Below are 13,335 nucleotides of genomic sequence, written 5' to 3'. Positions count from 1 at the left end.
GCACTCAGAGCATTTGTCAGGCACTCTGATGAGTGGTTCTTGGAGCCACCATCCCTCCTGTCCAATGACAATAATCAGTGACTTCCGGGTTAGAATCCTATTGTGGGGCTCTGAAGTGCAGAGACAGCTAGGTAAAATGCACTTGCAAAGTGAAATAAGGTTTATTCAGTACCTTCTGAGCCTAGTTGTCTGGGGTGCAAGCTCCCGATTCTGCCTCTCGCTGGCCTCAGCTCTGCCTCTGAACATCACCGCCAAGGTTGTGCACTGCCTCCGCACTTGGCACTATCGTCAGGTACAGCCATTTTTCACCTCAAGTTCTGCACTCGTGGGCTTCCTGCATCTCCCAGCAAACAGCTTAAAGAAAGAACATTTGGCAAATTACTGCTCTATAGGTCACAATTGTCAATTCCTCCTTAAAAACAACTGCAGCACCCCATTTTGAAAATGACTGTTGTTATGTGGGACTGGAAGGGAAAGACCAACATTATTGAATAGAGTCATCAAGAGAAATTTAGGCCCGTTTCCTACCTGCCATATTTATCCCTGCTCCTTGGAGGAGCTGAGGTACGTGAGTATTTAACACCCTTTTCAGCCAGGAGTGCCAGGCCGCCTATGCATTCTTAGTGGCCTGCCTCCTGAGCTGGAAGTGAATGGGGAAGCTCACTTCAAGAGCAAGTGCCATCTTTGATGTGCACAGAAGATGATCTGCCACAAAGCTGGGCAGGACCTGGGGTGTGCACATGTGAAACGCAGGCACAGGCATACAACTGTTCTGTGGGAGGGAACAGGGGTGACCGGGCAGCTGTGACTTCTGCATGCAAACAGAGGCAGCTGAGGTCGTGTGGGGCTACCCTGCTGACATACTCCAAGAGTAGCAGGTTCTACACAGCAAACTGAGGCATAGGCGTGGCCAGTACCCAAACCACCATCCACCACGTGCAGAGAGAGCATTCATGGCAGAGACCCTGCCCCCCCCCCCAAAAAAAAAAACACTGCAGACTAGAAGCATCCCTCTCCTTAGGAGGTGAGTGGTGAGGAAGCACCCTGACAGCCAGGCCCTCCAGCACACGTGGAGGCAACCCCAGCACAGCTCCATTGCCAGGGCAGAAAGTGCCCTGTACCTGTGGTCATGGGAGGTCAACTGGGGACTGGTGCGCACCTTGATGGCCTCACTCGAGTGTCTGGTGATCGTGGCTGGACAGTTGGGTGCTTCAGTGCTCCTTCACGTGGTCTCGGCTGGCCTCACACTGTGACGCGTGCATACCCATCCAGCCTCTGCCCATGTCACATTGGTTGGTGTGCCCTTGGCCAAAGCAAAATCATGGGCCTGGCTCAGAGTCGATATGGGCATGTGTGACTCTGGAAACGGCATCACTCCGCAGGAGCCCGAGAGAGATGGGCGTGAGGACCAGGCCCTGTCCCTAATAACAACCCCAGGGCAGGCAAAGTGGGGAAGACACCACTGGGACACCTGCATCCCATACTGCACCACCCGGGGTCCATCCCCAGCCTCGGCTCCTGAGTCCAGCTTCTTATGCACGTGCACCCTGGGAGGCAGTGAGGATGCCTCAAGTACTGGGTTCCTGCCACCCACGTGGGAGATTGGGGTTGAGATCCAGCTGCAGCTACTGGCCACTGCAGGCCTCTGGTAAGTGGAACAGTGGAAGCAAGCAACCACCCGCCAAGATCCATGAATTAAAAATTTGTAACAACCCTCTAATAATAAACATTTGTAGCAACAACAATGGGAACTAATCCCTGTGCACCTTAAGCCACCCCAGGAGGCCAGCCTCAGTGCATTCAGGACCTGGATTGGGGCCCATGCTCCCAGCACATGGACTCTGGGGAGCAAACCTCACCCCGAGTGGAGGAAAATGCAATCTGGAGACCACGAACCCTAGGGAATCTGGAGAATGAACTCAGGCAGAGAAAGGAAACCCATGGGCAGCTTCCACACAATTAAGAATATTTGACTGCTGAAGCTGGGTGATCCCCACTCATCATTCATTGTGTTATTTTACAGCACTTTGTGAATCTCCTAAAGAATGTACAATGAAATTTAAAAGAGGAGAAGCTGAGTGGGGAGGGGAATAACAGAATCAGTTAAAACCCAAGTCTTGCTGGACAGCATCTCTGCACATGACACAACTGTGTACTCGTCCTCACCCGCAGAGGAGGCCAGCAGGTGTGTTGGTGTGGTGACCAGGGCCCTGGACACTGTGGTCCCCATGCCAGGGCAAGGGAAGTGGGCAGAGAGCAGAGCAATGGCCCTTGAGGGAAAAGAACCGACTGTGGCCCCAAGTTGGCAGCCTAGGGGCAGTGTGGGGCCCAGGACCAAGGAGGTGCTGGGGGAGGGCTGAGTCGCTTTCCCTGCAGGGAGCAACCTGGTGATCAGCACCCTGGGGAGCTGCGGGCCTGTGGCTGCTCCTGCCTGACATGTGCTGTCCCTGTCCTTAAGGTCAGCAGCAGCCCGGTGTTACCAGCATGCGGCTCAGGAGCTGGTGCCAAGGAGTTCTCAGTGCTCTGTGCCTGAAGCCCTCCCTGGCCAGTGTCAGGACAGGGCCCTGGTTCCCGCTCTGGACAGTCTGGGCCAGGCCGGCTTGAGGTCCTATGCAGGTGGTGCTCAGTGGGCGGCTCCCCTGCCCTCCATCGCAGGAGGACCCCCTGTGTCCACCTCCTACAACTCCTGGGAAGAAGGGCTGGAGCAGAGCAGGAGGGGTCAGCAGGGGTTGGCAGGGCTGGGGTGGGGCCTGTGGTAGGACAGGAGGCTGCAGCCCTGGGAGTCTCCGTTCAGGTCATTGCAGGGGCAGCCCCGAGTGTGGGGACCTCAGGAAGAAGGACAGGCCATGATGGGGCTCCCTGTGCCACCTTGTGTTCAAATAAAGAGACCTTCACAGTTGGGCTGTAATAAAGTTGTGTTTTAGAGGAGGGCAGGAGGTGCAGGTTGCCTGGGACTTGGGACCGTTACGGCAGGTGGCAGAGGGCCCAGGCATCCCTGGTTCTGGGGCAGTTCTGCCAGAGCCCTGCCCTCTTCACCTGGGGCCTGGGGAGAACACAGGCCCCATTTTTGGTGACTTTTGATGAAGCCAGAGCTGAGGACCCTGACCCCTTGCCACAGCTGCACGTCACTTGGGATTGGCTGGCAGGATTCTGTGACATCACAGTCACTGAGAACTGTGCACTCTGGGTTGTCGGCAACCAGTGGTCAGTAGTGCTTCTACTGCCCAACTGACCAGGTGTGGGTAGCGTAGGCAGGAGGCACTTTTCACAGAATCCAATGGATTCGCGATGGAGGTGAGTGGGACTGGCTCTCTGTATGAGCTGTGACGTGGGAAAGGTCACGCCAGGTGGGTGGCACTGGTCTCCCACACCGGGTTCCATAAGTGATGTGGCTGAGCTCTCAGTGGGCCCCTGTGTGCAGTGTGTATACAGTCGTCTCATTCCTCCCGCTCTGCTGGGCATCAGTGGTAAATGGGCCTTGGTGTGTGTCTGTGTCTGGACATGGGTTCAAGACTAGGTGTTGGATCAGCTGGTATCAGGTGGGGCAGGGAGGACGGCTCTGAGAGCCCTAGAGATGTGGGGGCTGGGAGCAGGTCAGGGAGACCCTTAGACTTGGGCTCCCTGGAGGACACATAGATGCCAGGCTGGGGGAAGAGCGTCCTACCTTAGGGCAGGGGAGGCTAGCCAGGGGCTGTCTTGCTCAACCGTCCCTAGTCCCTGTGCTCTGGACAAGTCATCCTCCTGGGACCCGACCACCAGGTGCCCGCCCACCTGCCTATGTGGCTCTGACCAGGGGGACAGCCCTCAGGGCAGCAGTTCCCGTGGGCTCCCTGTGCTGGCTCACATGTGCGTGTGTGTGTTACAGATTGGATATGGACGCCCTGAGGTCCGGCAGGGCCCAGGAGCGAGCAAGGATCATCTTGAAATATGAGCAGGTACGGGCCAGGGTGCTGGGGGAGGAGGTGGGGCCCTGCCTCAAGTACTGTGCTTGTGAGAGCCAGACCCCGCCTCCCTGGGGACACAGCGGGGAGGGTGTTTCAGCTCCCCTTGTGACTGAGACCCGGACGTCTCACCTGGGTCCCCTCTCCCCTGCAGGGTCCTCGTAAAGGGGCCCAGTTTCACCTGGGAGAAGAGGACGACGAGAGTGGAGCCCTTGTCCCAGACAAACTTGGATTCCTTTGGTGAGTCCTCTGCAGCCCGATCCACCCACGGGAGGATCCATCCACGTAGAGGGGGTGGCTTGAGGGTCCTGCCCTGCTCCTAGGGGACACAACCGGGTCATCAGCATTCCAGAGCTGTGGCCACAGGGTTGGGGCACCAGCCTAGAAGGTGGCAGTTGTCCAGGAGGTACCTGGGTCTCAGGGGCCAAGCTAAAGGCTTAAAGGCCCGGCCTGAGGGACGGCCAGGGGTGGGACCTCAAGGCTCCGAACCTGCCTGCAGGCTTCCCCAGTACAGACCGGGGCAGAGGGGTTTGCAGCGGAGGGCACTGTGCTGGGAGGAGTGGGACCTGAGGGCAGGAGACAGACGTGGAGGCTGTTCCCACAGATGTCAGGGAGAGAGGTCCCGTGGCTGGAGCGTGGGCTCTGGTGACCTAGAGGGATGGAGCCTTCTTGGCCACCTTAGCTCGGGGATGGGGGTTTCTGGCTCCATGTTGTGCCAGAACCTGGAGAAAAAGCAGGAGCCAAGTGGTGGAGAGATGCCCACGGTCCGGGCTGACAGAGGAGGGTGAGATGGAAAGCAGGCACCTCAGGGGGCCAGTACATGGTGGGGAGGGAGGGTGGGGGGTACCCTGGGCAGGTGTGGTGGTCCCAGGTGCCTCGAGCCCCAGCTGCACACTCACAGCACTGGCAGCAAGGGCTCCTACCCGGCCCTGGGCTCCCTGGGCTCACAGTCACAGCCCCTGCTGGGTGTCTGCCTGCAGCATGGCTGCCCCCTCCCTGCCCTTCTCTGTGCCCTGGGCTGTGCCTCAGCAGGGTGAGGAGGACACAGGTCCTGTCCCAGCCTTGCTGGGAAGTGGACCATGCATGGTTCAGTGCCCATTCTCATGGTGTTGTATCTCTTGCCTTTCAGTAAGCAGAAGCCGCCCAGGCATGGATGCCTGGCAGTGCAATGGGTAAGCTGACCTTGGCCATGGACTCTTCATCTAGGAGGCAGAACTAGTAGGCCTGTGGGTATGGGCAGTGGTTAGCGGAGTGCCATATGGTCCTCCAGGGACAGCAGTCCCCAGGAGATCTGTTGAGGCCCACACGCCCCAGTGCAGGCCTGCAGCTCGGGGGTCCCCGCCTGTGGGCCACTGTGACCCACTTTCCTGGATGCGATGGGACTGGCTTGAGGATGGCTTATCCTGTGGGCAGAGCCCAAGCCCCTGAGGCTCCCCTACTTGGAAGGTCTGGGTGCTGTGGTCTGCCCCTTTGCTGGCTCCTCCCAGCTGAGTTGTCCACAGGCTCCTGAGCTGCACCTGTGGCCTCTCTCAGAGGACACTGTTCAGCTCACGCCAACCTGTCTCCATTCACAGCGTAAACATCAGGAGGGCCGCCGACTGCAAAAATGGAATAAGATGCTGCGAAATTTCACCAAGTACCGCAGCAGTGAGAAGGTGCCTGGACCTGAGGGCCCCTGGGGACCACTGGGGGCGGAGTTGGGATGGATGGTACCCATCGCTGTGCCTCTCAGACACAACTGTCCTGCCCTGAAAGGACACAGGTCATCTCAGCCCCATGCCCGTGCACCCAGGACACTGTCGCAGTAGAAGATCCAAAGTCTCCCCCGGGGCCACTCCCAGATGCAGGGCAGGCACAGTTCCTGGTGCCCTGTGGGGCCAGTGAGTGCACGACAGAGCCTGCACTGAGCCCTCGGCCCTCCTCTCACTGTTGGGTCAGGAGGCCCAGGTCCAGACAGATCTGGGGACACGGCACAGAGCCCAGGGCTCCCCTTCCTGCTGTCTCACCCTGCGCTCCCCCTGACAGAGGGCCTGGGGCGGGTCTCACCAGAGCCTCCTCTCTCCTGTAGTTCCACCGGAGAATTGAGAAAGGCATCCCCGCCCAGGTGCGCGGCAAGGTGTGGGCCATGATGCTCTCTGTGGATACCAGGAAGGCCCAGAACCCTGGCAAATTCGAGGTATGGCTCTGCGTGCAACCTGAGGCAGGCCGACCCGCTCGGGCCTGCTCAGGAGCGCGAGGCTCCCGCGTGGTGGACAAGTAATGCCAAGGAGGAGTGGTCATTTGGTTGGGGCCCCCACCCGGCCCTCCCCTCTGCCTCCTCCACGTCTCCCCCACACAAATGGGCCTGGACACAAGGATCCCGTCAGGGCCACAGCCCTCATCCCTGTGGTCCTGCCTTTGCTCTAGGCCCAGGACTGCCCAGTGCCATTATGCTGGGTCCTGAATGGATAGAGATGGCCTGGAATGAGGTGGAAGTCCTGTGTGCTAGGGCCCGCAGCTGGCTCTGTTCTAAATGGCCGTCCCCACACCTGACCCTGCTTGTGCGTTTCTTATGCTCGCCGGGCCCTGCCCTCACCTGGGCCTTCTCATGCCTGGCCTGGCCAGGCCTCAGCTCACCCAGCCCCGACCTGGCCTGCTGGTTCCATCGGTCAGAGTCAGCTCTCAACTGCTTCTGGGAATGCGGGCTGATCCATCAGAGGGCTGGCCCGGGAATGACTGTCATCTCCCTGGCTGACATCAGGGAGCAAGGAGCAACTGAGCTGCCAGTCCTGCCCTCCCCCAAGTCTTCAAGTGGGGGCTGCCTCTGGGGCCAGCTCCAAGTCCAAGAATGGTGTCCACTCTCTTGATGGAGCTGGGGCTCTCCTGCAGGGGGCAGCCCTGAAGGCTGGTCAGGGTGAGGCTGACTCCTGTCCTGTGGGGCCTGAGAGCCCAGTGAGGAGGCTCGGAGGCCTGATTGGGTCTCAGCTGCTCTGGGAAGGCAGAGGTAGCACAGGACATTGGCAGAGCCCCTGGCCTCAGGCTGACTGTAGTGGGTCCACAGTGGCCCCCTCTGCTGGACACTGGGGGTGGCGTGGGCCCTAAGGTGAGTGGGGAACCCATGACCCTCCCTGGATCAGGGGAATGAGCTGCCCCCAGAAAAACTCTCCCTGCCAACCAGAAGGGCTGCTGTGGCTTTGGGGTGCTTGTGTGGCAGTGGGGGTTGGCTCGTCCTGAGGCCGGCCCCTCCCCCTCGGCCCTGCCCTGCAGGAGATGAAGGAACGGGCCAGGTTGTGCTCAGATCAAGTCCAACAGATCGATGAAGAGGTAGCACGCACGTTCAGAAGTCACATCATGTTTCGAGAGCGATACGGAGCCAAGTGAGGCCTCTGGGCTCGAGGGGCCCGGGGGGAGGGAGGTGCAAGGGTCCTGGGACACATGGGGTCCTAGGAGAGACGTGGGCTCACACCTAAAGCATAATTCCTCTAGGACAGAAAAAAATGGACCCATGGCCTTCTATTTATACTGAACAGTTCGCTTTCCCAAAGACACTTTGGTGGGAATGAAATGAAAAGGAACACAAGGGGAGACAGTATTTACAAAATACAGAAAATGAAGTTATAAATCTCAATAATAAGAAAGCAAATGAGGGTTCCCTGCCCTGACATGGGCCAAGGCTCAGGAGGGCCCGTTCGTGACTGCACACACAACTCTCCTACTCAACGCGTGAACGCACGCTTAGCACCTAAACCACAATGGGGCACCAGCGCACAGCTGTGAGAATGGGGGAACTTAGACCACCGAGGACGCCGGGTGCTGGGGAGAACGTGAGGCGAGCCCCGCTCTGGTTCACTGCAGGAACAGAGCACAGTGCCCAGGCCCCCGGCAGCACCCAGGGCTGTTTCTCACAATGAGAGACACACACCTTCCACACGAACCCCCAGCACGCACGCACATTCACACAACTACTAGAACAGTTGAGTGCAAGAAAACCTTCATGCAAGATTCAGGGTTGTGTTCAAAGTCACTGGACGCAGGCGTAGCCTGCACGATGCTCAGTGGGGAAACGGATAAGCAACCCGTGTCACAGCTGAATCCTAGAACGGGATTCAGTGAGAGGCAGGACGAGGCTCGGCCCTGGGCTCACCTGGATGCATCTCAGGTGCATCCTGCTAAGAGAGGACGCGTCCCTCTAAGACTACACGTGCTGTGATCCACTCACAGGACATCTGCAAGAGGCCAAATCCGGGACACACAACAGGGCAGTGGTGGCCACGGGCTGGGGGAGGTGGGGAGTTTGGCCACAGGGGGCTCATGGGGAACACATAGGCCACAGGAGCTGCTCTCTACCAGAATGAACGTGCATGGGAGGCTGACTCTCCACGGCTTAGACCCACGGGACTGCACCTCCCACAGTGGGACGCTCACCTCTGCAATGAACACCCACCTGGGGAAACGAAACTGCACATGACTGCACCCTGGGGATGTGCATGTCCCTGCAGGCAGTGCTCACCCACACGGTGGACAACACGCAGGTGCCCTGATGACGTCACTGCTCATGAGCAGAGTGTCACGGGCGCTGCGTGTGGCTGTCAGGCTCTGTTAGGCAGAGCCACACTGAGAGCCTCGGCAGCACAGGACGCACAGCCTCTGTCCTCTCTCTTCCAGCCAACGCTCCTTATTTGAGGTGCTCCTCGCATACTCGATGTACAACCCCGTGAGTATTCTGCGATAACGTTCCAAGGTCATATCCAGAGCTGTCCATGCAGGGCGCCCCTGGTCACTGAGATCCTAGCCTGGGTTGAGGGGGCCTCTCTAATCCACAAGGCAGAGACCGAGGGGTAGAGTTCAAGCTCATGGCCTCCTTGGCCACAACCTCAAGTTCTGGGGGCAGAACGGAAGCCTTCTCCTGGGCTGGGCTCTGTTCTAGCCCAGGCAGGCCTTACTATGGTGCTTCTTCCTCAGGTCTGTAGTGGGGCCCAGCAGGGCCCCTGTGCAGCAGAGAGCTCCAGAGGCCATCACGGGTGTGCAGTCTGCACTCCCACAACAGTCTTCCCCTTCCTGACATCTGGGGTGGGGCTCATACCTCTTCTTAACCCTGCGCAGCCTGCGCTCAGACCCTGCAGGATTCTCTGCAGGAACTCTGAGAGCCGGCGTGTGCTCCAGTCCCTGAGATCCTGACACCCAAGGGGCAGCAGTGGGGCCTGGTGGTAATGCTCAGCCCTCCCAGGAGAGGTCACCCTTGCCACTTGACATCATCCCAGCCAGGGAGGTCCCTCTGATGTGTTTTGTGTTCTTCCAGGAATTGGGCTACAGCCAGGGCCTAAGCCACGTGGCAGCCCTGCTGCTGATGTGGCTGAGTGAAGAGGATGCTTTCTGGGCCCTAGTCCAGCTCATGGAGGACAGCCAGCACGCGATGCATGGTGGGTGATGGGTGTGGTGGGCGTGGTCCTGCAAGTGCAGGGATGGGCATGCAGACAAGTGACTGGGACATTGTCCCTCGCTGGCTGCTGCGTGCATAGGGCGGTCTCCCTCAGAATACTTCCTTAGAAGCCAGGGCCGGCAGAGGGCCCAATACCAAGCCATACCCCTCACTTGCCATCACACAAAGGTCCTGTGCCTTGTCTTTGACAAATGACCCTTAGGTCCCTACTGGCCTTACTGCTTCACATCTCTAGTCAGACTCCCACCCACTGCACCACACCCTTGCAGAAGGAGCATCCATTCTAGGGTGGCCCCTCCTCACCCTGAGTGTCCAGATGGCCCTGAGGCACCCAGTGTGAGGGCAACCTGCCCTGGGCTGTCAGCTGTACCCCCCTTCCCCTGATGCTCCCCTGCCTGTTAGAGCCTCCCCTGACCCTCCGTGCTCAGCAAGACCCCGCCGCAAGCCTTTGGCTTTCCAGCCTTCCTGGGAAGACACTCTGAATGAGGGCTGGGGGGTTGCTATTACTCAGATTTCTACACACCAGACTCCCCAAAACTGGAGCGATTCCAGCACCACCTGGGGGACATCATGCATCGCGTGCTGCCCTCCCTGGAGAAACACCTGGTAAGTAAACATCCCCTTTCTCCCCTCGGGGGCTCTGTGCTGAGGGAGGGGAGGACAGAGAGGGGTCCTGACTGCTTCCTGGGCCAGGGGAGGCTACGTCCTCACCAAGGCTTTTCTTGGTTACTGGGGGCCGCGGCAGCTTGGGTGCTGGTTTGATTTCCAGCACTTGGTCCCCCAGAGTTTGTGTAGATTGCAGGGAGATGCTGTCCCCAGGGCAGAGTGGACTGAGGGACCTGTGTCCCTTCAGGAATCTGCATGGCTGGGAGAGGGGATGCACCTGCTCTTGGGCTTCCTGCACCCAGGGGCTCTGCCACAGGGCTCAGATTAGAGCGAGTCAGGCCTGGGCCCTGGGCCCTGATCCCCCTCTGCCTCTTCTTAGGAGGAGGAGGGTGTGTACCTTGAGGACTACACCGCACACTGGTACATCCAGTGCTTCCTGGATGGGGTAAGTGCCCCGGGGACCCCTTGCCCAGGGAAGCTCCTGCCCCAGTGCCTGGCTCTCCTGTCGTGGTGGCCTCTGACTCTGAGCTCCCCCAGCCCCAGCAGACACAGGAGGGAGTCTGCTGTACAGACCAGGCAGGCCCTGTCCTGCTGAGGGTGGTCCAAGCTGAGGCTGAGCCTCAGGGCCAGCAAGGAGGGGACAGGTCCCACCAGGACCCATCCTGAGAGCCTGGCAAAGGCCAGAGCCCTACAGTGAGAGGCAGGAGATCCACAGACCCTGGGTGCCACAGGCTGCTTTCAGCACAGCCCAAGGGCTGACCCCTCCCTCAGGTCCCTGGGCTGTCTGGCATCTCCAGGGTGGCTTCCAAAGTGTGCAGAGCAGTCCGCGTGGCCCCAGGGTCCTGGATAGGCCTTGGTGCTCTTTCTCTCTGGGCTTCTAGGACACAGCTAGGATGCCCTATGACACTGCACACCCACCCACGGTGGGCCCTGCTGAGGCCCTGACGCGCGGGGTCCTCCAATGCCTCTGTCCCCCAGGTGCCGTTCCCCCTGGCACTTCGGATGTGGGATATTTACATCCTTGAGGGCGCACATGTACTCACCGGCATGGTGTACACCGTCCTCAAGGTCCACCGAAGTAAGTCCTCAGGGCCCACAGAGGCCTGGGTGCTGGGGATGGAGGAGTTGGGGGGGGTCCCATGCTTGGCCCGGGTGAGCAGAACCTAGGGGAGGGACAAGTTTTCTGAGTTCTTGGCCAGCTTAGGGGCATTGCGAATCCCGTTTCATCCCCAACCCCAAAAAATGGTGCCTCCCAGCCTGACACCCACCCCCATGTCTAGAGCCCATGTTGAAGATGCCCCGGGACCACATCCAGGAGTTCCTGCATGTGCTCCTTCCCCACTGCCTGGCTCTCTTGTGTCCTGTGACTCTGAGCAGGGCTGAGCTCCCCCAGCCCCAGCAGACACAGGAGGGAGCCTGCTGTGCAGACCAGGCAGGCCCTGTCCTGCTGAGGGTGGTCCAAGCTGAGGCTGAGCCTCAGGGCCAGCAAGTGGGGGACAGGGCCAGAGTCAGGGGTTGCAGCAGGAACAAGGGTTGGAGCAGCCATGGTGGCTGCACCATCCCTAGGGCTCCTCCTAGCCCGATGCCCACCCCCATGTCTAGAGCGTCTGCTGAAGATGTCCAGAGACCACATCCGGGAGTTCCTGCAGGTGACCCTGAAGCAGGCCTGGTCACTGAGCGAGGATGCGGTCATCAGGCAGCTGCGGGCCTCCATGCGTGAGCTGGGGAAGCTCCAGTGCCTCCTGCCTCCCGAAGGTGAGTCCAGCACACGGCCCCGTCCCATGCTCCCTTGGGGGAGTAAGCAGTGGGAGACCCAGGCCCTGGCAGCCCGCCCAGGGCCTCCCCTCTTCCTAGTCCTCCTTGTCCTCCCCGGGCTCAGCAGTTCTGAGGTGTCCCTGTCATTCCCATGGCCCAGGCTGCATGGCCCATTCCTTCTGCGGCCAGCAGGCTGGAGGTGTCCTGAGCATCACACCGAGTGATGGGGACCCCAAGGGTCAGGTCAGGGCAGGCACCCTGCAGGCCAGATAGTGGCCGTGGAGAAACAAAACCCATCTCTTCTTTTTCCAGAAAAGCCAACCGAAGATGGCAGCCCGGCCCTGCAGGTGCCGCCTGGCTCTCAGGAGCACGCTCCCCCACCAGTGTCCATCAAGACCATCGTTGAGCGCAAAGGCTGTCACCCTGCTGCTGCAGCTCCCCAGGAGCCAGCGGGGGCTTCAGTTTCTGTCCCCGGGGAGACCGGTCCTCTCGGATCTGCCGTCCAGCCCGACTCCAAGCAACACACCAAGGAGGAGAAGGGCAGTCGTGGCGAGAGCAGCACCCAGCCCCGCGGCCAGGGCTCCTCCACGGGGGCCTCAGGGTCAGGGGGCGCCGCCCACCTCTCGGGCCCACAGTGCTCCTGGCTGGACGAGCCAGGCCCCCTCCGGCGCTGGACTTCCCTGACCAAACTCAACGTGACCTTCCAAGATGACTCCGACTCTGAGGACGAGGAGTACTACAGCGGCCTGGAGAAGCAGGAAGAGGACGAAGAGGAGGAGGAAGGGGAGGAAGACCAGGCTGCTGAGTGTCCTGCGTCTCCCTGGCCAAAGCTGCTTCGGGACCTGAGATTCGTCCTGCCCGAGACAATTTTTGAAGAGGACGAGGAGGGAGGCTGTGAAGAGGGTGCCTCCCCGGAGCCCTCGTCCCCAGCCCTGTCTGTGAAGTCCTCAGAGTCTCTGCATGGCCCGGGCCTTTCAGCCCCACAGAGCTTGCAGAGCAGGGGAGACCTGTCCCGATGGGCGGGCCTCCCAAATCTCAGCCCGCCTGTCAAAGGCGCTGATTTCTGGCCCCTGGAGCTGGGTGGCCAGCAGGGTCTCAGGGCCCCTCCCCCACCTGCCTCAGAGCCCCTGGATCCCGAGCCCATGCAGGCTGTGCCAGCCCTGGGAGCAGGGCTGAAGACACCCTCCCTGCATGGGAGCCCCATGCACTCTGGGGACACTCACGGGCTGGAGCCTGCAGGAGCCAGCCCTGTGCTGGGAGACCAGGCCCGTGTCCTCGCCCTGGCTCGAGGCCTCCTTGCTGCCCACTCCATGGAGCAGCTGGATGTGCGTGGGCACCTGGAGGGGAAGAACAGCCCACCAGGTGTCCAGCTCAGACGGGCCAGAAGCCTAGCCTGTCTAAGCACAGCGGCCACCCCGATGGACAAGGCTCCTCTCTAGAGCGCCTCTCCCCCATGCTGAGGCCTCACCCTAGCTCAACTTGGCCAGAGTCTAGCTTCTCTATGCCTGGTGGCCTCCTCGATTGACAAGGCTCCTCTCTGGAGCTCCTCTCCCCCTCCCTGAGCCCACCCTAGCTCCACTCGGCCAGCATCTAGCTTCTCTATTCTCAGGGCCT

General features: G+C 60.1%; 1 long non-coding RNA gene across 1 annotated transcript in view; it reads right to left on the bottom strand.

Annotated features, from left to right (window-relative positions):
• Positions 1-349, bottom strand: part of LOC149122156 (uncharacterized) — a 40,205-nt gene extending 39,856 nt beyond the window's left edge. Inside the window, exon 1 of the long non-coding RNA XR_016221818.1 lies at positions 173-349. This is a non-coding gene — a long non-coding RNA (uncharacterized LOC149122156). The remainder of the gene's footprint in view (positions 1-172) is intronic.
• Between the last annotated feature and the right edge of the window lie 12,986 nt (positions 350-13,335).

The sequence above is a fragment of the Oryctolagus cuniculus genome, chromosome 15 (genome assembly GCF_051225735.1).
Source record: "Oryctolagus cuniculus isolate XC-2025 breed Fujian yellow rabbit chromosome 15, ASM5122573v1, whole genome shotgun sequence".
NCBI classification, from domain to species: Eukaryota; Metazoa; Chordata; class Mammalia; order Lagomorpha; family Leporidae; genus Oryctolagus; species Oryctolagus cuniculus.
Note: the sequence above shows the minus strand (reverse complement) of the source record. Positions and strands in the feature narration are given on the sequence as shown.